This window comes from Berghia stephanieae, chromosome 5 (assembly GCF_034508935.2).
Source record: "Berghia stephanieae isolate SIO BIC M18660-M18661 chromosome 5, UCSD_Bste_1.3, whole genome shotgun sequence".
Classification (NCBI taxonomy): Eukaryota; Metazoa; Mollusca; class Gastropoda; order Nudibranchia; family Aeolidiidae; genus Berghia; species Berghia stephanieae.
This window is the reverse complement of record NC_088364.1, coordinates 79,871,343-79,893,842: the sequence shown is the minus strand read 5'-3', so window position 1 is coordinate 79,893,842 and position 22,500 is coordinate 79,871,343. Positions and strand designations below refer to the sequence as shown.

Genomic DNA, 22,500 nt, shown 5'->3' with positions numbered 1-22,500 from the left:
ACGACTATAATTTGTCTCAGAAAAATGTAATAAATAGGCATGGGGTAAAAGTAACCCGGGTAAACTACGGATATAGTCGGATTAAGTGTTGATTGAGTTAACCAATAAAAATCCGTGCTTAGGAAAAACGCATGTTTAAAGATTTAGCCAGAAAACTTGTTTTTGAAATATCGATCGATTTAAATGATCCTCATCTTGGCAAACGCTCTCAAACCTGGGACTTCATAAGTCCCAGGTTTGAGATTGTTTGCCAAAGATGAGGGCCGTTTAAATCGATAGATTTTTGAAGGACGAGTTTTCTGGCCAAATTTTGAAATACGATTTTTCCAGCTGGTTAATTGGTTATGTACAACAAGCCAAATTAGCCTACTAGTCTGGTGATTTTAAGTATTTATCGTAAAAAGATGGTCGTAGATTAAGAATAAGACTTCAAAAAGAATGTGGGAACAGGTACATTACAGGAATGGAACTTGCAAATAAGAATATGGAAAATAAATTATGGTGCGGCTATGTGGTCTAGTGCTATGACACTCTCTTTCGGATCGGAAGGTCCTGGGTTCAAACCTCGCGCTCGGCGCATAGTTGAGCCCTATCTATCTGTCTATCTCTATCTCTCTTTCCTTCTCTATCAAGCCTTTTACCAGTGTACCTTCCGATAATACCATAAGGCTTCTTATTCTTTATCATGAGTTAAACACACACGCAACAACAAACAATTTAAGCTTACTCTAAATCCCCCGGAGAGATTCCATTTGAAGGAAGATGAATGACAAAGAATATTTTGAAAAGACGAGGTGAAATGTAAGAAATAATCAGCAATGTATCTATCATGTCTGTCTGGCAAATGGCGACCAAGGGGGAAAATAAATGGATTGAAACACGTCTTCACTTATCCAGACAGTTTTGTTTCCAAGACAAGAAGAAACATCCAAATTTCATTTGCTACACAATGACGCTTGAGCACCCGTGAGAATTTATCGTAGTTTTAAGAATAAAAGAGTTTGCTTGTATTTCCATGCACTCCAAGCAAGACGCAAATCCAATGCTTGTTGCTGAATATGTGTCTTTGTATGGAGCGACACTGGAGTTCAATATGTCTCTATTCCCACACGTTGTGGTCACGTCGTTTGTTTTTTTTTTTTAAACTTTGGGATTTCTATAGAAAGGTAAAATTATCGATGGTATACATTTAAGTAAAATACCGACAAGTTGTTTTCACCCGATCAATGGGCATGATCTATATTACATTTCCATGTGCTCAAGGTCATTGGTCACATTGGAATCTCGTGACCGACATAGTGAAAAGTGTTCACAGGTTTTGAAATATCAAACATGACGATTGGTCATTTTGTTCCGCTTGACACATGAGTATGTTTACAATTTTCATAAACAAAGCAGCGTGTTTATATTTCTGAAGAAATATCCATTCGTTGGACAGCAACACGTCATGTGATTGATGACTTGGTTGGACGAAAACATGAATATAGATCGCTCCCATTGCTCCACCACACAAAAGTGTATATACGGTGAGAGAATTTGAGTAAAGAGTCTTTTCCAAGGACTCGACTATGCGCCAATCGAGTTTCGATCCAAGGACCTTCCGATCCGTAAGCTAGTGTCATACCACAAGACTAAATAACCAACAGTACGTCAAAAAACGTCCTTCAAATGATAATTGTTTAAAATGACCCTCAATGGGAGCGATCTATAGATAGTTCGAAGATGACGTCACTCAGGTCTTTGTTATTGTTTTTGCCATCCGCGTTTGTGAGTTTTTCTCACTAAACTGTATTAACCAGACTATAAAAGTTCATGGTTACACAGAGTTTGTGTGTTGGTCCGTTATACTTCCGGATGGCAATGTTGATAACTTCTTGGCCAAGCGCATTCTATCTATAGATAGTTCGAAGATGACGTCACTCAGGTCTTTGCTATTGTTTTTTGCCATCCGCGTTTATGAGTAATGCTCACTGAACAGTATTAACCCGACTATAAACGTTTATGGATACACATAGTTTTGTGTGTTGGTCCGTTTTACTTCCGGGTGGCAATGTTGTGAGCTTCTTAGCCAAGCGCACACTATCTATATTCATGTTTTCGTCCAACCCATTCATCAATCACATGAATTGTTGATGTCCAACGATTGGATGTTTCTTAACAAATGTAAACACGCTGCTTTGTTTATGAAAGTTGTACACATGCACATGTGTCAAACTGAAGAAAATGACCAATCGTGATGTTAGATAGTTCAAAATCTATGAACACTTTTCACTATGTGGGTCACGTTGAGCCCATTTTCAATGTGACCAATGACTTCGAGCACATGGAAAGGGAAAATAGATCGTGCCCATTTATCAAACACCATCAAGTCCGGATTTTTAAGGAAGTTTTAGGTCAGAGAAGTTTTGCCAAGACGAGTGGCATTTTAATCAACTGATATTTGAAGGTCGAGTTTTCTGGCCAAAATATTTAATATATTTTTTCCCGTGTAAGGCAGACGTCATGTTATATGAGTTATTACTCATATTTTTCTCGTCAGAAATGACATTGTGTTTGGCTTGTGTCAGCCTGGAACGGTTCATTCATCACACTACGAAGCAGTGTAACATATTTTTAACGATCAAAGGTTACTTTTCATATAGATAGTTCGAAGTTGACGTCACTCAGGTCTTTGTTAATGGTTTTGTTTGGGTTTTGTTTTTTTTTTTTGCCAACCACGTTTATGACTAAACTGTATGAACTAAAGATAGCATGACGTTGACGTCACTCAGGTCTTTCTTATTGCTTTTTGTCATCCGCGTTTATGAGTAATGGGAGCGATCTATATTCATGTTTTCGTCCAACCAAGTCATCAATCACATGATTTGTTGCTGCCCAACGATTGGATATTTCTTAACAAATGTAAACACGCTACTTTGTTTACAAAAGTTATAAACATACCCATGTGTCAAACTGAACAAAATGACCAATCGTGATGTTAGATATTTCAAAATCTGTGAGCACTTTTCACTATGTGGGTCGTTTTGAGCACATATTCCAATGTGACCAATGACCTCGAGCACATGGAAATGTAATATAGATCATGCCAATTGGATTCAATAGTCTGATGTCACGCGCCCGGCAACGGCGGCCATCTTGGTTCTAAACAAAGAAAATCATTACTTTTTATTCTTCATGCTGGCTAGAACTTTTCATTCCCTTTTCATATGCCTTGTGATCAGAGTGTGTAAAAGTCAATACATGATCAAATTGATGGGGTTTTTTACCTCTGGATACGCGTTTAAGCTCGCCGGGGAAATATTTCATATGGCGTCAGCCATTGTTCCAATAGTTTAGAGCCAGTGTTACTAAGTTACCATACGTCATATGTATGGTGTGACAGTACGACTGTTGAAGAGTATTCTCACTAAACTGTATGAACTAGACTATAGATAGCATGAAGTTGACGTCACTCAGGTCTTTGTTACTGGTTTTTTTTTTTGCCATCCACGTTTATGAGTAATTTTCACTAAATTGTATGAACTAGACTATAGATAGTATGAAGTTGACGTCACTCAGGTCTTTGTTATTGCTTTTTGCCATCCGCGTTTAAGAGTAATTCTCACTAAACTGTATTAACCAAAGTTCATGGTTACACATAGTCTTGTGGGTGGGTCCGTTATACTTCCAGATTGCAATGTTCTGAGCTTCTAAACCAAGCGCATACTATCTATAAACGTTCATGGTTACACAAGTTTTGTGTGTTAGTCCGTTATACTTCCGGATGCCAATGTTGTGAATCTATAGATAGTATGCAGATGACGTCACTCATGCCTTTGTTATTGTTTTTGCCATCCGCGTTTGTGAGTTGTTCTCACTAAACTGTATTAAACAGACTATAAAAGTTCATGGTTACACAGAGGTTGTGTGTTGGTCCGTTATACTTCCGGATGGCAATGTTGTGAACTCCTTGGCCAAGCGCATTCTATCTATAGTCAAAGCCATTTGTGTGAAAAGAGCTAACAGGGAAAAGTGTCCAATATTGGATATAATGTTTTCTTTGGGGAGAGTTATGTAGCCATCGTTAACATTTTGATAGTTCGAAGATGACGTCACTCAGGCCTTTGTTATTGTTTTTGCCATCCGCGTTTGTGAGTTGTTCTCACTAAACTGTATAGATAGAATGCGCTTGACCAAGGAGTTCACAACATTGCCATCCGGAAGTAGAACGGACCAACACACAAACTCTGTGTAACCATGAACTTTTATAGTCTGGTTAATACAGTTTAGTGAGAACAACTCACAAACGCGGATGGCAAAAACAATAACAAAGGCCTGAGTGACGTCATCTGCATACTATCTATTAACCAGACAATAAATGTTCATGGTTACACAGAGTTTGTGTGTTGGTCCGTTATACTTCCGGATGGCAATGTTGTGAACTCCTTGGCCAACCGCATTCTATCTATAGCCTGACACAAGAACCCTCTGGGACTGGCAGTTTGACGTCATTTTTTAGGTTTGTGTAGCTTCTAGTGAGTTGTCGTTAGTAGAGCTCATGGAAACAAGTTATTTCATTGGTTGAACTATTGAATACAACTCACGATTTGTTTTCTTTTGTGGCAAAAGACTGGCATTTTGACGTCATTTTTTGGTCAGTGTCATACTATAACTTTACGAAGGCCACGGTCAGGCTATAACTAAATGGCAACGAGAGTTAACATTATGATTAATATATATATCGCTAATCACTGACTGTCACTATGTGAAGAATGGCAAAGCGTGGTTTATGTGTGTTTTATATTTTCTACCCTACCCTGATTACCTATAATGTCACTGGCAACCCAATTTGAAGTCATATTATTTTACACTCTCGGTTACAGATCTATATTAAATGTCGCTTAAGCCATTGCCTTTTAGATAGTATTGTTTACATATTATTTTGATTGTATTAAAATGCATGATATAACACGTCATCATAATCATTTATAATATAGAGCTAACTTCCAATTGACAGCATTCTCTAAGAAATATAAGAGATGGCAAACGGCATCCAGACATACTAACTCACACCGTAGCCATCGTTAAGATATAGCCTGACACTGAAACCCAAAAAGACTGGCATTTTGACGTCATTATTTGTTTTTTGCACCGCCTAGTGAGTTGTCGTTAGTAGTGCTCATGGAAACAAGTGGTCCCATTGGTTGAACTATTGAATACAACTCACGATTTGTTTTCTTTTGTGGCCAAATACTGGCATTTTGACGTCATATTTTGTTAAGTGTCAGGCCATAACTTTACGAAGGCCACGCTCACACACACGCGCGCACGCGCACTCTCACTCACACACACACACACACACACACACACGCACATATTCAGATTTACTAAAACCAATTAATTAATGTATGATTTCACTATCAAATTCAAAATATCATACAGCAATTTATAAAAACAACTCTGTTTTCAATTATATTTTACTTGAAATAGGAAACGGTTCTTATCTCCAGATGACTAAAAAAATGTTTTAATTAAAGTAAAAACGTAATAATGACGTCACAGTAATAAAGAGGTTATTTTCGAGGTAAACAATATTTCTCTCACAAAAAAACTAAAACAAAAATACATCGGTGGCTTCTTACATCTCAGCAAAAGACTCCAGACTGAACCTAGTCAAAACCAGTAGATTATGGTCCATTGCAGAATATGAATAAATACATGGATAAAAAAATTAAAGGCATAGAAGAGATAGCAAGGCTGTGGACCAATGAACATCGTTAATTTTCAACCCTCTTGCGGGAAATACTCTTCAAGAGTAGTAAAGTCACTTCCCTCGTAATGACGCATGGTAACTTAGTAACTGGCTCTAAATTATCGGAACAATGGCGGACGCCCTTATGAAATATTTCTCCGACGAGCATAAAAGCGTATCCAGAGGAAAAAAAACAGTATAAATCTGATCATGTTTTGACTTTTACACGTTCTGATCACAAGACATATGAAATGTTCTAGCCAGCATGAAGAATAAAAAGTACAGATTTTCTTTGTTTAGAACAACGATAGCCGCCATTGCTGGGCGACGTGACATCAGACTATTGAATCCAATTACACCCACCAATATGAACTATTCTGTCTTTTTGTCTGACTTGTTTTAACCAGTTAACTACCGTACTTCGGTGACAAAAAACATATTGGTACCTTAAAATTTGGCCAGTACACAAGTTCTTCCAAATATCGATCGATTTAAATTTAAATATCGATATATCTAAATTTAAATCGATCGATATTTGAAGGACGAGTTGTCTGGCCAAATTTTTTAAATTCATGTTTTTTTCCTTACAAAGGAGCAAACTATTTCCTGCCAACCAATGTTTTGTTTATTCATCTTAACTACGCCACTACCACATAATTTCATTCATCTGTGGTGTTTCATTCATCCTCTTTTGCTGATAAAGGGGAAACCCGAAACGTTCATTTGATCTGTTTTTGTAATTATAATTGAAGCTGAAAATCAATTTCACATTATTATTTTTTTTCAGAGTACAGCAGATAACTGATTAATGACGTACAATTGAGAGCAGTAAAACCAGTTTCAAGCGTCAAGGCCGGGGGTCTAAGTTAGAGAACAAAACACAAGTCACGTGACAAAATGCCTGTAGCCACGCGAGTATAATAATGGATGGTAGGCCAACGGTAAATGAGAACTTTACGTGAGGAAACACTACCCGTTGATTAACTTATTAGACCGGACAGTATTTCGAGCTCTTACTCTGGATAAGAAGTGGGATCTTGTATGGGATCTTCTACGAGTATAACATAAGATTCTGAGCGTCCACTTCGGGAGGCAGGGACTTATCATAAAAAGCGTGACGTGGAATGGGGTGGCTAAGGCCAGGGGGTGACGAAGACCAGCACCCCAAATGTGCAAACCCCCCGCCCCCCAATATTGAATATTAGTAAACGAATACTGTAAAATGTACATCACTTTGATAGATTTCGCCACCCTTCTCCACACATTAGAAAAATAACATCGGGCAGGTTATTTCATTGTCAAGACATATCATGTAAAGAGGTTAAAATCGTGATAACCTGTCCTATGATCTCTCTCTCTCTCTCTCTCTCTCTCTCTCTCTTCCCCCCCCCCCCCCTCTCTCTCTCCTCCTCTCCCTCTCTCCCTCCTTCCGCCCTCTCTCTCTCTCTCTCTCTCTCTCTCTCTCTCTCTCTCTCTCTCTCTTCTCCCCCCTCTCTCTCTTCCTCTCCCTCTCTCCCTCCTTCCGCTCTCTGTCTCTCTCTCTCTCTCTCTCTCTCTCTCTCTCTCTCTCTTTATCTATCTATCTATCCATCTATTTATATATATATATATATATATATATATATATATATATATATACATATATATATATATATATATATATATATATATTTATCTATATATACCTATCTATATATCTATCTATAGATTTTCTCTCTCAATCTCTCTCTCTCTCTCTCTCTCTCTCTCTCTCTCTCTCTCTCTCTCTCTCTCTCTCCCTCTCCTTTTTTTCTTTATCCATCTGTACAAAAGAGCGGAATTGGCTTGGTTGGTTAACAAAGAAGACTAATAACAGACAAAATTACACATGCAAAGACACCATCGATCTCCCAAGAAGCCACAACCTCAATATCCCGATCGAGACCTTTCGTCCAAGACCCCTGTCGTGTTTTATTTTTAGAGATCTACGGGAAATTGAATTCCATTAAATTGATCAATGATTTCCAATCACGTCAATATCACAGGGTTGATTAAAGGTTAAATTGAACCCTTTCAGACAAGACTCCATTTAGTCTAATAAATAAATAATAATAATAATAATATTAATAATAATAATAATAATAATAATAATAATAATAATAATAATAATAATAATAATAATAATAATAATAATAATAATAATAATAAAAAAAAAAAAATAATAATAGTAATAATAATAATAATAATAATAATAATAATAATAATAATGCTGAAAACTTATATAGCGCTATAACTCCGAGACACCAGACTCTAATTAAGCGCTTAAATTACACATTACTTTGGCTGAAACATACTCATCAAGCATACACACACACACACACACACACACACACACACACATACACATATACAGACACACAACACGCAATAAATAATAAAATTCTCTTAATTCATCTCCATGGGGAAATTTGTCTTTGGGGTCTATTCCAAGGGAATATTGGAATAACCCAGGCGTCAGCCGCAAAGCAGCGCCGCTTAGCGAGCTAGGGCGAGGTGACTTGCTCAAGGCGAGTGATCGAACTCGGTACCTTTTGGGTACGAAGCAAAGACCGTATCGCTGTCTAACCTGGCATGATATAATATTTAAGTTTGTTATTTTTTTAATCAAGAGAGATTCGAAGTCTGCGTTGCATACATACCTGTCTACTTGAACATTTCAAAATCAGTAGCCAACACAAAATTCATCAATAATAAATGGTACAATTCAAGTAATACTCCACCAATTAACAACAACAACAACGACAAACGAACAAACAAAACAAAAAAATACAGCGTACAACCTTCTATACGATAAATAAATGTTGTTGACCTCCACCATTACGAGTTGGCAATCGACTACGCTATCATAGGCTTGAACTGAGCAGTAGCCTTTATAACAGTTTTTTTACTTTCTTGGATATTCGAGAACTTAAAAGAAAAAAAATAATGGTTTTTTCTCTCTCTAACACTACGCCCAAATTGCTGTGAAATCAAAATCAGTAATATTTCTTCCATTTCCGTATATCCGAAATTGTTACCTAATTTCCGTAACAATTACGGAAGATTCGTAAAAGTAGGCAGGTATGGTTGCATAGGATTCTTACACTGCTTTCTTAGTCATCAATGGTAGAATATACCAGGCTAGGATAGAATAGATCATCGCCCGGAAAGGGTTAAGGACGGTGAAATAGATTGTGGGTAAATGGGACGTTTAGATGAGATACATTGAATGGTAATCGGATGGTAATTGTGTAATAAAACAGTTTCCACGTCTCTATCAATTTACTACCTATAAATTTGTGTCTGTCTAACAAAAGAATCCCTCCATATATCCATCTATCTGTCTATCAGTCTATCTATCAGTCTATCTATCTATGGTTGAAGATACCTCAAGATACCAACGGATGGATGAAACAACTCTAAAGGAGGATATAACTAAATGAGATGAGGATAATAAATATATAACTATCTATTCAATTATATATCTATTCATCTGTCTATTCATCTATCTATCCACCTATATATTTATCTTTTTGACTGTCTATCATATATTTGTATCTATCCATATAATATTCTATCAATTTAAGGTATATATGTCTGTCTATCAAAAGTATCCCCCCATCTATCTATCTATCTATCTATCTATCTATCTATCTATCTATCTATCTATCTATCTATCTATCTATCTATCTCTCTATCTATCTATCCATCTATCTATCTATCTATCTATCTATCTATCTATCTATCTATCTATCTATCTATCTCTCTCTCTCTCTCTATATATATATATATATATATATATATTTATATATATATATATATATATATATATATATATATATAGTTGAAGATTCCATCAAAATACCAAGTGATGGATGAAACAACGTTGTAGGAGGAAATAACTAAATGAGATCGATAATAAATATCTATCTCTCCATGTATCTATTTATCTATCTACCTATCTGTCTATTTATCTATCTATCCATTTGTCTATCGATCCACCTATATATTTATCTATTTGACTGTCTATCATCTATTTATATCTATCCATATATCTTCCCCCCAACTCAAACTCACGTATTATCGATACACCTGTCTATCACAATACATTGCGTCAGTCCACCTCAGTACTCAATCCCCACTGCATGTCTGTCTATTGATTCGTTTAATTGATAATTTATCTCTATCTATTTGTCTGTCTCTATGTCTAGTTATATAGCAATTGTCTCTATGTCTAGTTATATAGCAATCTTTCTGTCTGTTTTACCTTACCGTATATTAATCTTGATGTCTATCTAGTTTTGAGTCTGTCTCTGAGAAGACGCGAAATGTGAACTAAAAGTGCCACGTGTTCTTTATACTGTAATGCAAACACACACACACACACACAAACACACACACACACACAAACATATATATATGTATATACATATATATATATATATATATATATATATATATATATATATATAATAATAATAATAATAATAATGCTGAAAACTTATATAGCGCTATAACTCCGAGACACCAGACTCTAAGCGCCTAAATTACAAATTACTTTGGCTGAAACATACTCATTCACACACACAAGCACACACACACACACACACACATACACACACACAACACAACACACAACACAAACCAAACCTATCTTGCTTCTCATACCATCTACTAAAATCGAAACAAATATGTTTTAAGCGAACGTTTAAAAATAGACAAAGATTCTTTTTCACGAATGCTCTGCGGTAAGGCGTTCCAAATAGAGGGTCCGAAATGAGAAAAGGATCTCATTCCAGCATTTTTCCGAATTCGAGGGACAACTAGTTTTGTGGAATCACTGGCCGAACGTAAGGGCGGGGTTTTGAATATCTTTCAATTAGTTCTGAAAGGTAGGAAGGGGCAGTACCTTCAAGACAACGATACACTAAAACACAAGCTTTGAATTTAATTCTTTTCTCAACAGGCAGCCAATGCAGGTCATGAAGTAGAGGTCCGGCAGAGTCGCGCCTACGCTTCATAAATACTAGTCTGGCAGCGCTGTTTTGGACAATCTGAAGACGTTTCAGATTGTATTGCGAAACGCCAAACAACAGAGCATTACAATAATCCAATTTCGATAGTACGAGGGACACAACCAGGTGCTTGGTCACATCCTCAGATATGAACCGTCTAATGGAAGCAATCTTTTTTAGTTGGAAAAAGAGAGATCTAACCAAATTATTAACCTGATGCTCCATCGACAGTCCAGAGTCTAAGAATGTGCCAAGGTTTTTCACTTTGTCAACAATTTGAATAGAGGCATCCCCCAACTTCAAATCTGTTTCACTTTTCCACTTCCTGTTCCCCACATACAGCACCTCCGTCTTATCATCATTCAGTTTCAGTCTGTTCTCATTCATCCATTTCTTAACACTTTGGATACAATTTTTACTATTGGCTGATACTTCTTGTAAATTTCTCATATTGGAAACGCAGTACAATTGCGTATCATCAGCGTATTGATGGTAAGACAGACCAAAACTTCTGATGATTTTAGACAGAGGGCCAACGTACAAAACAAAAAGAACGGGTCCAAGTACTGAACCCTGGGGAACCCCACAATCAAGAAAGATTTCCTCCGATCTATATTCATCCACCGTAATAATCTGTTTACGATTAAACAAATATGACCTAAACCAACCAAGCGCTGCACCAGACACGCCATAAGTAATTTCAAGACGTTTGAGAAGAAGATTGTGATCAATAGTATCAAAAGCAGACGACAGGTCAAGCAAATTCAGCAAAGAACATGAACCATTGTCTATAACAGAGAGGAGATCATTAACAACCCTAACAAGTGCGGTTTCCGTCGAATGATGTTGCCTATAAGCAGACTGAAATTTTTCTTCAAGACAATTATTTTTAAGATGAGACAGTAATTGTTTCAAAACAAGCTTTTCTAAGATCTTAGAGAGAAAAGGAAGATTAGAGACAGGGCGATAGTTTTTTAAGTTCTCTTTATCGAGATCAGGTTTTTTCAAAAGAGGTTTGACATGAGCAACTTTGTAAATGTCTGGTACAGCACCTGACTGCAACGAATTATTGACAATACATGTAAATGGTGTTAAAATTACATCAATGCATTTTTTTAAAATGGCAGTATTTAAGGGGTCTAAATCACAACTTTTAGTTGGAGACGACATAATGCAATCACGTAAGTCAGCTTCAGTAATCTTTGAAAAATGTGTTAACGAATCACCATGAAACTTGTCAAATGTTGTAGGGATCGATTCAGACGAGAGTTCCTTCCTGATGGTATCCGTTTTTTCTTTAAAATATTGACCAAAGCGAGTTGGTAGATCTGCACGATCGATTAAAGATGGGAGAGCTGGTTGCGTCTGTTGTCCCAGCAGTTCCTTGGTCAAGGCAAAGAATTGTCTCGAACGTCCCACGTTTTTGAGGCTTTCTTCATAGAATTTCTTTTTGGCCCTGAAATTGACGGCTTTTGCATCATTTCTAGCCGCGATGTATCGCTTCTTATCGACAGCATCTCTGGACTTGAGCCATTTTCTTTCTGCCCGCCTCCTGGCTAATCCATTCAATTTTATTTCGGTATTATACCAGGGTGCTTGACGTCTCACTTTTACTGCTCTAGTTGTTAAGGGAGCATGTTTGTCCACCGTACCAACAATTGACTCGTGGAGACCATTCGCATCATGTTTATTTTTAACGTTATGGTCAAGGTCTTGTTTAAAAATGTTCATGTTTATATTCTTCAAATTACGAGATGTTATCATCTTTTTTACTTCGTGCTTCATTGGAAATAAAACGCAAAACACAATTAAATGATGGTCAGAGATTAATTTATCAATATCTGAGACAGGTGAAGAGAGAGAACGTTCAATGTCTGTAATGACATGATCTATTGTGTGGCCATGGTTGTTTGTAGGACCGCTTACAAGTTGAATATAGTTGTTTGTGTCAAGAATCTCCCGAAATACTTTCGATTCATTTTTGTTTCCGAAATAATCAATGTTAAAATCACCCATAAAAATATTATGCTTTTTGTTAATGGATTGCATAGACATAAATTCTCCGAACTCAGATAAAAAATCAATTGTTGATATTTTGTTTTGTTGGCTTGGTGGTGGGCGGTAGACACAGTGAAACGACTTTTTAAAATTATTTTCATGAATGGCAAATCCAGCGTATTCAAAACTTCTAAAATTATCATGGTGAAATTATATCTTGTCAAAGAGTGACAAGTTTTAAATAATTGCAATACCACCTCCTTTCCTCCCAATGCGTGGAAATGATTTAATACAAAAGCCTTCGGGTGTAATTGCTTTCATAATTGGATCATCATATGAATGATTAAGCCATGTTTCCAAGATGACAAAAATATTAATTTTATGATCTTCAATAATGTCGATTATGTCTTGAGTTTTATTACGACACGATCTAACATTTAGTAATCCAATTTTTAAACTGGTATGATCACTACGTGCAGGTTGTTGTTGTTGTTGTTGTTGTTGTTGTTGTTGTTTTTGTTGTTGTTGTTGCTCAAGACGGTGCTGTGGCTGCGAGTTGTTGTCATGGTGGTCGTTAATTTCATACTGACTGTCACGGACAGTGTTGACATTTGATAAGGAACGGTGAGGATTACTCATTGAAGTGATTAGATTGGATGGGGGACGAGTGTTGATAAATTGAAGCGAGGATCGAGGTCGTAGGGGGAGCGGCGTGGGTTGGCCGATGACCAATGACGGTGGTTATAGGGCGTTGTTTTCGTCTACCCCCTCTGAGTCTGTTCACAAAATTAGTATTATACATAGATCGATGTACACGGTAGTTGTTAAAAGTTGTAAAATATAGCACAGTGAATAAAGTTTCCAATATGGCTGTAAACAAATAGCAGTTTAAAACTATGTTCGACTTTGGAAAATCCATACTTAAATTTTAAAATTTTAGAAAAATCCTCTGTTAGAAATCGTTAAAATGTATATCAATAAAACCACAAGACTATCACAAATCAGATGGTATTAAAATCCAGGCGAAATGTCAGATAAAAATCACTCAAAACACGTAAATGAAAGAGCCAACAAAAACAAGACTCGCCGGTCAGGCGTGTTACAATACCAAAATATATATATATATATATATATATATATATATAATCCCTCTCTCTACTTTCGTTTTTTTTCTATCTTGGTCACCCCCCCCTCTTCCCCCCCCCCCTCTCTCTCTCTCTCTCTCTCTCTCTCTCTCTCTCTCTCTCTCTCTCTCTCATACACACACATGCACACATTCTATGACACATGCACACATACATTACACACACAGACACACACACACACACACACACAGTACATACACACAAGAATACACACACACTAACTCACATGCTTCTTCATTCGCTTCCTCTAACTATAATATCTCTCAACCTTTCTTTCTTTTTTTTCTGTTTTTTTTTTTTTTTTTGTCCTCTCCGTCAATCTTGCTCTCTTTCTTTTTAATACCTTGAAGTGCAGCCATTAACCAATCTTGACAACTACCGCCCACCCCTTGCTTTTCCTTTTTCACTGCTGTAAATAGAAGGCATTGCGCTTCTATCCCAGCCATAAAACAACGCAAGGATGGAATCCAAAATTGAAACATTTTACGACTGCGATGAGATCAATGGCCTTTTTATCGTTATCCTCATTTAAATGAATCGTAAAACACGATTCCTAAAAATTAGCTCATCACCAAAGATGTCCAATCTCTAGTTCAACAACAACAATAACATCAACAACAACAACAACAACAACAACAACAACAACAACAACGCTATCGTCCTAAAACAAACAAACAAACAAACACATGTTAAAGATTTTGGCGAAAACCTCGTCCTTCAAATTCATATCGACCAATCAAAAGGGCCGGGACTTCCTTTAAAAGGTCCATGGACCGTTTACATGAACGCGAACTAGCGCTTAGTCTCTGACTATCTCGGACTTTAGTCAAGGAATTGAAAATATGGGATTTCATATGAGCGGACTGAGCAAGTCCGGGACTATAGATAGTTCGAAGATGACGTCATTCAGGTCTTTGTTATTGTTTTTTACCCCCGCGTTTATGAGTAATGCTCACTGAAATGTATTAACCAGACTATAAACGTTCATGGATACACACAGTTTTGTGTGTTGGTCCGATATACTTCCGGATGGCAATGTTATGAGCTTCTTAGCCAAGCGCATACTATCTATAATCACGGCACCCTTGGACTAAGTTTGGCCAAGTTTTAGTCATTTGCTGAGGCAAGAATTTATGCTTCAGTCTGAGATAGTCAATAAAACAGAGATGTTGTTAGGTCATAGTTTATATTGGTTTGAAGTTCAAAACTCTGTGGAAATAATGTCATCTTCTCTGCCGTTTCTTTTAAAGAACATAGTATGTGCTTTTTGGTTAACATTGCATATAGGTACTGTGTTTTTTAAAAGCAACGGCAGTGCGTCAGGCTTTGGAATTTTTGATTCTATACGACGTGTACTTATTTGCAGGTCTGATAATCCAAATTTTCATGGGCTCATTGTCGTAAAGGAAATACTCTCAAATCAATGCAATATTATTCTCCATGACGACTATTTTAAAACAAACCCACAGTAAGCTTTAACAGTCGTGACGTCACTTCCCTCGTAATGACACATAGTAACTTAGTGAACTGGTTCTAAACTATCGGAACAATGGCGGACGCCCTTATGAAATACTTCTCCGACGAGCATAGAAGTGTATCCGGAAGAGAAAAAAATTATGAATCTGATCATGTTTTGACTTTTCCATACATTCTGATCACATGACATGTGAAAAAGTTCCAGCCAGCATGAAGAATAAAGAGTACCGATTTTCTTTGTTTGGAACCAAGCTGCTCGTTGCTGGCGGACTTACCATCGGGCTATTGAATCCTATTGCGATAATCTATCAGACATGCAAATATGTACTCATCGGTTCTATACTATAGATTAGAGGAGGGAATTAAATGTGGTGGTTGGACGTAGGCCTTTATGTGGATATGACACCAAAAAAATATCGGTACCAATTTGGATGGCGCGATGCCTGTGCGGCTATGTTATCTTGTGGTATGACACTCGCTTTTGGATCTGAAGGTCCTGGGTTCGAACCTCGCTCGGCGCATAGTTGAGTCCTTGGAAAAGGTTCTTTACTCACATTCTCTCACCGGCCTCATGTGTAAAATGAGCACCTGATCGTTAACAGCGTTATCTCTGTCGGAAAAAATGTAATATCGACTAGCACGTCATGTCTCGTTCTATATTATGTTACGTGTTGCTGTTGGCCAAGGACCCTTTGTAAAGCTCTTTGAAGACGTTTAGTGGATATTGCGCTATATAAATGCTCTACTTTTTTCTTTTAAGCATAGACTTTGGAATCTTTGTTCTAAACGGCGTGTACGTATTTGAAGGTCTGATAATCCAACTTTTCATGGGCTTATTCTCGTTAAGGAAATCAATACAATATATTCTCCATGACGACTGTTTTTACACAAGCCCACAATTGGATTCAATTGTCTGATGTCACGTCGCCCCAGCAACGGCGGCCATCTGTACTTTTTATTCTTCATGCTGGATAGAACTTTTCATATGTCTTGTGATCAGAATGTGTAAAAACCAAAACATGATCAGATTTATAATGGGTTTTTTTTCCCTCTGAATACGCTTCTATGCTCGTCGGAGAAATATTTCATAAGGGCGTCCGCCATTGTTCCGATAGTTTAGAGCCAGTTACTAAGTTACCATGCGTCATTACGAGGGAAGTGACGTCACGACTGTTGAAGCGTATTTCGATAATCTTCTATCAGACATACAAATATGTACACACCGGTTCTATACTATAGATAGAACGAACATGACGTCAGTCAGGTCTTTGTTATTGGTTTTTTTTTTGTTTTGTTATTTTTGCCATTTACGTTTCGGAGTAATTCTCACTAAACTAAATTAACCAGACTATACACGTTCAAGGTTACACACAGTTTTGTGTGTTACGTCCAGATTACTTCCAGGTGGCAATGTTGTGAGTTTTTTGGCCAAGCACACACTATACTATAAATTAGAGGAGGAAATGTGGTGGACGTAGGCCCTGCTGTGGCCATGATACCCAGAAAACGTCAGTTCCAATTTGTATGGATGCATGGATCGATGAATGTAAAACAAATTAAGGAATGCTGGTTTCGACAGGTTAGAAGTACGGATATTGAAGCTCAATTGATTAATGCTGAATAGATTTATATTTAAATCCTTTTTTTAGCTTGGGTGACCGAAGAGTTTCTGAAAGTACAGAATTTATGAAGGACAACATAATTAAAGAAGCTGATATACAGAGAAGTGGTAAGACATGGAATAAGAAGGATGGAAACTGTTTGTCTGTGGCCTATACCCTGACCCAGGGTGAAAAGGGCAATGATGATGATGATGATGATGATGATGATGATGATAGAGAAAGGTGGAAACTGTTTGTCTGTGGCCTATACCCTGACCCAGGGTGAAAAAGGCAATGATGATGATGATGATGATGATGATGATGATGATGATGATGATGATGATGATGATAAATCACTCTTCAGAAGTACTTAATAATGACTAACAGGAAATTGCTCTTTCTACAGTAATTGATTTTATACGTCTAACTTTAATAAATAACAATGTGAAATTGATTGTAAGCTTCAATTTAATATACGAAAACAGATAAAATGGACGTTTCGGGTATCCCCTTTATCAACAAAACAGAATGATGAAACACTCCAGACGAATGGGATACTGTGGTAGTGACGTTGTTAAGATGAATTTGTATGGAGCTTTGCCTGTAAAACAAATTAAGGAACCTTGGTTTTGACAGGTCATAAGTACAGCTATTGAAGCACAAGTGATTGATCCTGACTAGATTTATAGTTAACACTAGAGCATAGTCGTCGAAAGAATCATAAATAAATGTAAGGTATAAATCACTCTTTAGAAGTAGGTACTTAATTATGACTGACAGGCAAATTGCTCTTTTTAAAGTAATTGATTTTATATCAACCTCAAACTTTAGTAAATGTAGCAATGGAGAGCGCAAGGAGCATGGTGCAACCCGTTGAAATGGGTCATCTATATATGTCTCTTTATCTATATTTATTTAACATCTAAAAATATTTTAAAAAGCTTTTATATAGCGCAATATCTCCTAACGTGCACAAAGCGGTTTACAAGGTGTCCCTGATCAACAGCAACACGCAACATGTAGAACGAGACTTGAAGCCTGCTAAGCGATATCAAAATATTTCGGACAGAGGCAACGCTGTTAACGGCCAGGTACTCATTTTACACCTGAGTAAGGTGAGAGAATGTGAGTAAAGAGCCTTTTCCAAGAACTCAACTTTGCGCCGAGCGAGGGAGGCTTGAACCCAGAACCTCCCGATCCGAATACGAGTGTCATACCACTGGACCACATAGCCGCATTACTAAGGACTCGGTAGTAAAGCAGTATATTATGTTACGTGGACGTTGGTCTCTTTACTTCTCATTTCGAAGGGAGGAGAGGAATGGAGAAAAATGGGTTTTGAGATACTTGGCCGTCGGCTAAATGAGAAAACTATGAATAAATAGCCATATCCTGATTTATGGAACGATCCGATAAGCGGTAAGACAAATTGGCCAAAGTCGGACAGAGTAGAACCACGAAACCTAAGACCAGTTTGGCCGGACTCCAACAAAACGCATTTTTTTTCATTTTGACCAGAATTAATTCATATAACAGTAAAATAAAGGTAATTTAAACCTTGTTAACATTCTTAAATCTCAGACTTTTCAGGTTTAAGAATTTTGGCAGGTTGGGGATTATCATAATATCATATTTTACTGATAATAAATAAAGAAATAAATTTCTGGCCAATATGAAAAAAAAAGAGCTTTTTATCTGTGTAGGCCAAATTTAGCCAAGCTGGACACTCTAGCCAAATCTTTAATGAATCTTATGACTAATCTCCCATGTTCTGGAAAAACACGTATTTTTAAAATGTTGGCCACAGAATTCGTCCTTCACATACACGCTCGATTAAATGGCCATTTTCAAAGTTTTACCCAGATGAATGTCTTTGAAGTTCCAGGTTTGAGAGTTCTGTCAATTTTATCTGAACAACAATTGTGTATGAAAGGTGCCAGACAAAGCAAGAAAAAAAAATTAGAAGAAAAAAAAACCATCCTAAAAAACCAGTTGACCTCGACTGTCAATTTTATCGTACGATATAAATTGAAGGACGGGATTTCTGGCAAAATTGTTATATACGTGCTATTTCATATTACGTAGGTATTTATTGTACCGAAAGTGGGTTTGTTGAGACTAATTTATAGGACACTAAACTGTATTAGCCAGAGGAGTCTTTCCATTTTTCTGGGTTTTATTTCTGATATGACCCAGTAGTAACAAATTATTGGCAACGAAAAAAAAATTCTGGTTATCTTATACGAGTAGTTTTTGAAAACGAATAAATCGAGGTGCCTAAATGAGTCAATAAAATGGAGATACGGATAAAGGGAGTAAATCTGACTCATGTTGCTCATTCATGAGTTAGATTTACTCCCTTTATCTTTATCTTAGTTTTTTTTTTAAGTACGTAAAATTAAAACAAGGCAACCAGCGAAGAAAAACTGCAATTTGTCTAAAAGTTTATCATGATTTTCGGAGGGTCCCAGATAACTCAGTTGGTAGAGCACTCGCTTCACACGCAAAGGGATACGATCCAGTGGGCAGTCGACATTTTATAAAGACCTCCCTGTGCACCCAGCAACGATTGGGTGGCTGGTTCTGCTGGATTTGGCCGAAAGTAATTTGCAATAAACTCCAATAAATGATAGCAAGCGGTAAGTACAATGCAATAGACTAGCGTCCTATCCCAAGGATAGGAAACAATTGCTATTGTCCATTTCACCTTGTAGAAACCCGGATAAACTACGGGTTCATGGGCCTATTGGCTCTGGGAATACTTTTTATCATGTCAAAACAATCAGAACCAACATACACAATATGGTTCAACAGTCCTGACGTCACTTCCCTCTTAACGATGCATAGTAACTTAGTAACTAAACTATCGGGTTAGTGGCGGACGGCCTGATGAAATACTTCTCCAACGAGAATAAAAGTGTATCCAGAGGAGAATAACATTATAAATCTGATCATGTTTTGACTGTTTTACATTCTGATATATATATATATATATATATATATATATATATATATATAATATATATATATATATATATATATATATATATATATATTCTTCTTAGCGTTTGTCATTGAGAGTTTGGGGGTGAAATCAGAACTTAAACTGAGTACTATTCTCAAGCGACAAACATTACAGTTTCTTCGTTGACATTTTCATTTTCCTCGTGCAAGACACATCAATATTTTTTGCGATAACTGAAAAAAGTTTAAAAATTGGACAGAAAATACTTCAAATTGCAATCGATTTAAATGATGACCCTCATCTTGTCAAAAAACTCTCAAACCTGGGACTTCGGGGGTGGGGTGGGTGGGGGGTGTCGTCATGAAGCATTTGACGAGACCCTGAACGTTTTCTGATCAAATGTTTATGGCACAAACTTTATTATTAAGTTAATTGGTATTTTATTTTATTAACATCACGCAATGAAAAAGACAATTAATTAATACTCAAATGAATCTAGTGACTGTATATTTTCCAATGTGTAAGTTTAATATTAATACCTATACTAGGTGTTTATGATTTATCATCGAGTTATGTGAGGCACACATACGTATGATTTGTTTATGGCCATGCATATTCATGCTGGGAAATTAAATAGGATATAAACTCGACGCTAAAACTAGCTTGTCTCATTGACCATTCTTGATTTGTTGCAATCTATTTCGGGCAATGGATATAAAACATCTCGTAAGAAAATATAGATATCCATAGTTGCTCTTAACATAAACTTCATAAAAACAAAAATTATCATAGAAGTCGCATTTTTGCAATATAAACCGAAGTACATTGCAATTGGATTCAATAGTCTGATGTCACGTCGCCCAGCAACGTTGGCCATCGTGGTTCTAAACAAAAAAAATGTACTTTTTATTCTTCATGCTGGCTAGAACTTTTCATATGTCTTGTGATCAGAATGTGTAAAAGTCAAAACATGATCAGATTTATAATGTTTTGTTTTCCTCTGGATACGCTTTTATGCCCGTCGGAGAAACATTTCATAAGGGCGTCCGCCATTGTTCCGATAGTTTAGAGCCAGTTACGAAGTTACCATGCGTCATTACGAGGGAAGTGACGTTACGACTGTTGAAGAGTATTGGGAAAATAATAAATTCCAGTTATGTTGTCCTATCAAATTTATTGATTCTATGCGTTTAGTTTAAAAACCCATAACATCATAAAATTTATGCGGATATTATAACATAGCAACTCACACAAAATGTGTAACCTTAAACGTTTATAGTCGATTTAGTGAGAACTAATCATAAAATTGCTGGCTAAAAAGAATAACAAAGAACTGAGGGGCGTCAGTTTCTTTCAATCTATAGTAATTTCTTGGGTCCACGCGTAGAAGCTCGAACGAAGGAAAGCATAAATAACATGATAATTTCTCTATTCCTCTAATCCATCTAATATCTTTTCAGAGGATTTTGTGTGCGTGTATGTGTTCGTGCGTGCGTGCATGCGTGAGTGGTGTTTCATTCCGAATTCAATCATTTGTGGCATGACCTATAAATCCTACTTAACCAAAAAAGACTCCATTATCAAAAAAAAAAAAAAAAAAAATGCGAAGACTTCTCCATAGCCTGCTTGATTGTCAATTGGACAAGGCGATGGGCATCTCACGGAGATGGACGTTTCACGATATCTACTGATCAGGTCTAATTTAAAAACGGAATCCATTCACAATTAAGATCCGTTTCAACGCTTTACCACTTAGATAGATATTCCCTACGCTGTGAGAGCTGAATCACTCCTTCGACTTATTTTAGATAGATATTCCCTACGCTGTGAGAGCTGAATCACTCCTTCGACGTATTTCGACTTTTAACAAGCCCTTGAATAAATCAAATCTCCTCAGTTGCTTTTAAGTTGGATTGCTGAAAGCCAAAACGCTCCACTTTAAGTTAAAATTCTAAAACATGTTTCACAAATTCAAATGAGACAGCGTATTTACAGTACAAATAGATACGTATTATTGTAAATAATGTTTTTGTATAGACGAGTTGCAGACAAAATACCATGAAATATTAACAGATTGAGTGTTGAAAATGTATAAAACGGACAAACACATAAAAAGTGTAGGTATACATATATAAAATGAAATGTGTGTGGTAATACATATATATTCATATTATATATATATATATATATATATATATATATATATATATATATATATATATATATATACATTAATATATATATAATATATATATATATATATATATATATATATATATATATTATATATATATGAATAGATGTGTATTACCAGACATGTTTCACAAATCACATCAATTTCAAGAAAGCACAGAACATGTCGAACTAAAATAAATCAAAAAGTAAATCTTAAGATACATCTAACTTTCGATCCTTTTTTAACTCTCTCTCTCTCTCTCTCTCTCTCTCTCTCTCTCTCTCTCTCTCTCTCTCTCTCTCTCTCTTTCTCCCTCTCTCTCTCTCTCTCTCACACACACACACACACACTCTCTCTCTCACTCTCACACACACA

General features: G+C 36.5%; 1 protein-coding gene across 1 annotated transcript in view; it reads right to left on the bottom strand.

Moving 5' to 3' along the window:
• Nucleotides 1–22,500, bottom strand: part of LOC144973675 (RYamide receptor-like) — a 163,502-nt gene that overhangs the window by 49,816 nt on the left and 91,186 nt on the right. The gene's annotated exons all lie outside the window — the stretch shown is intronic.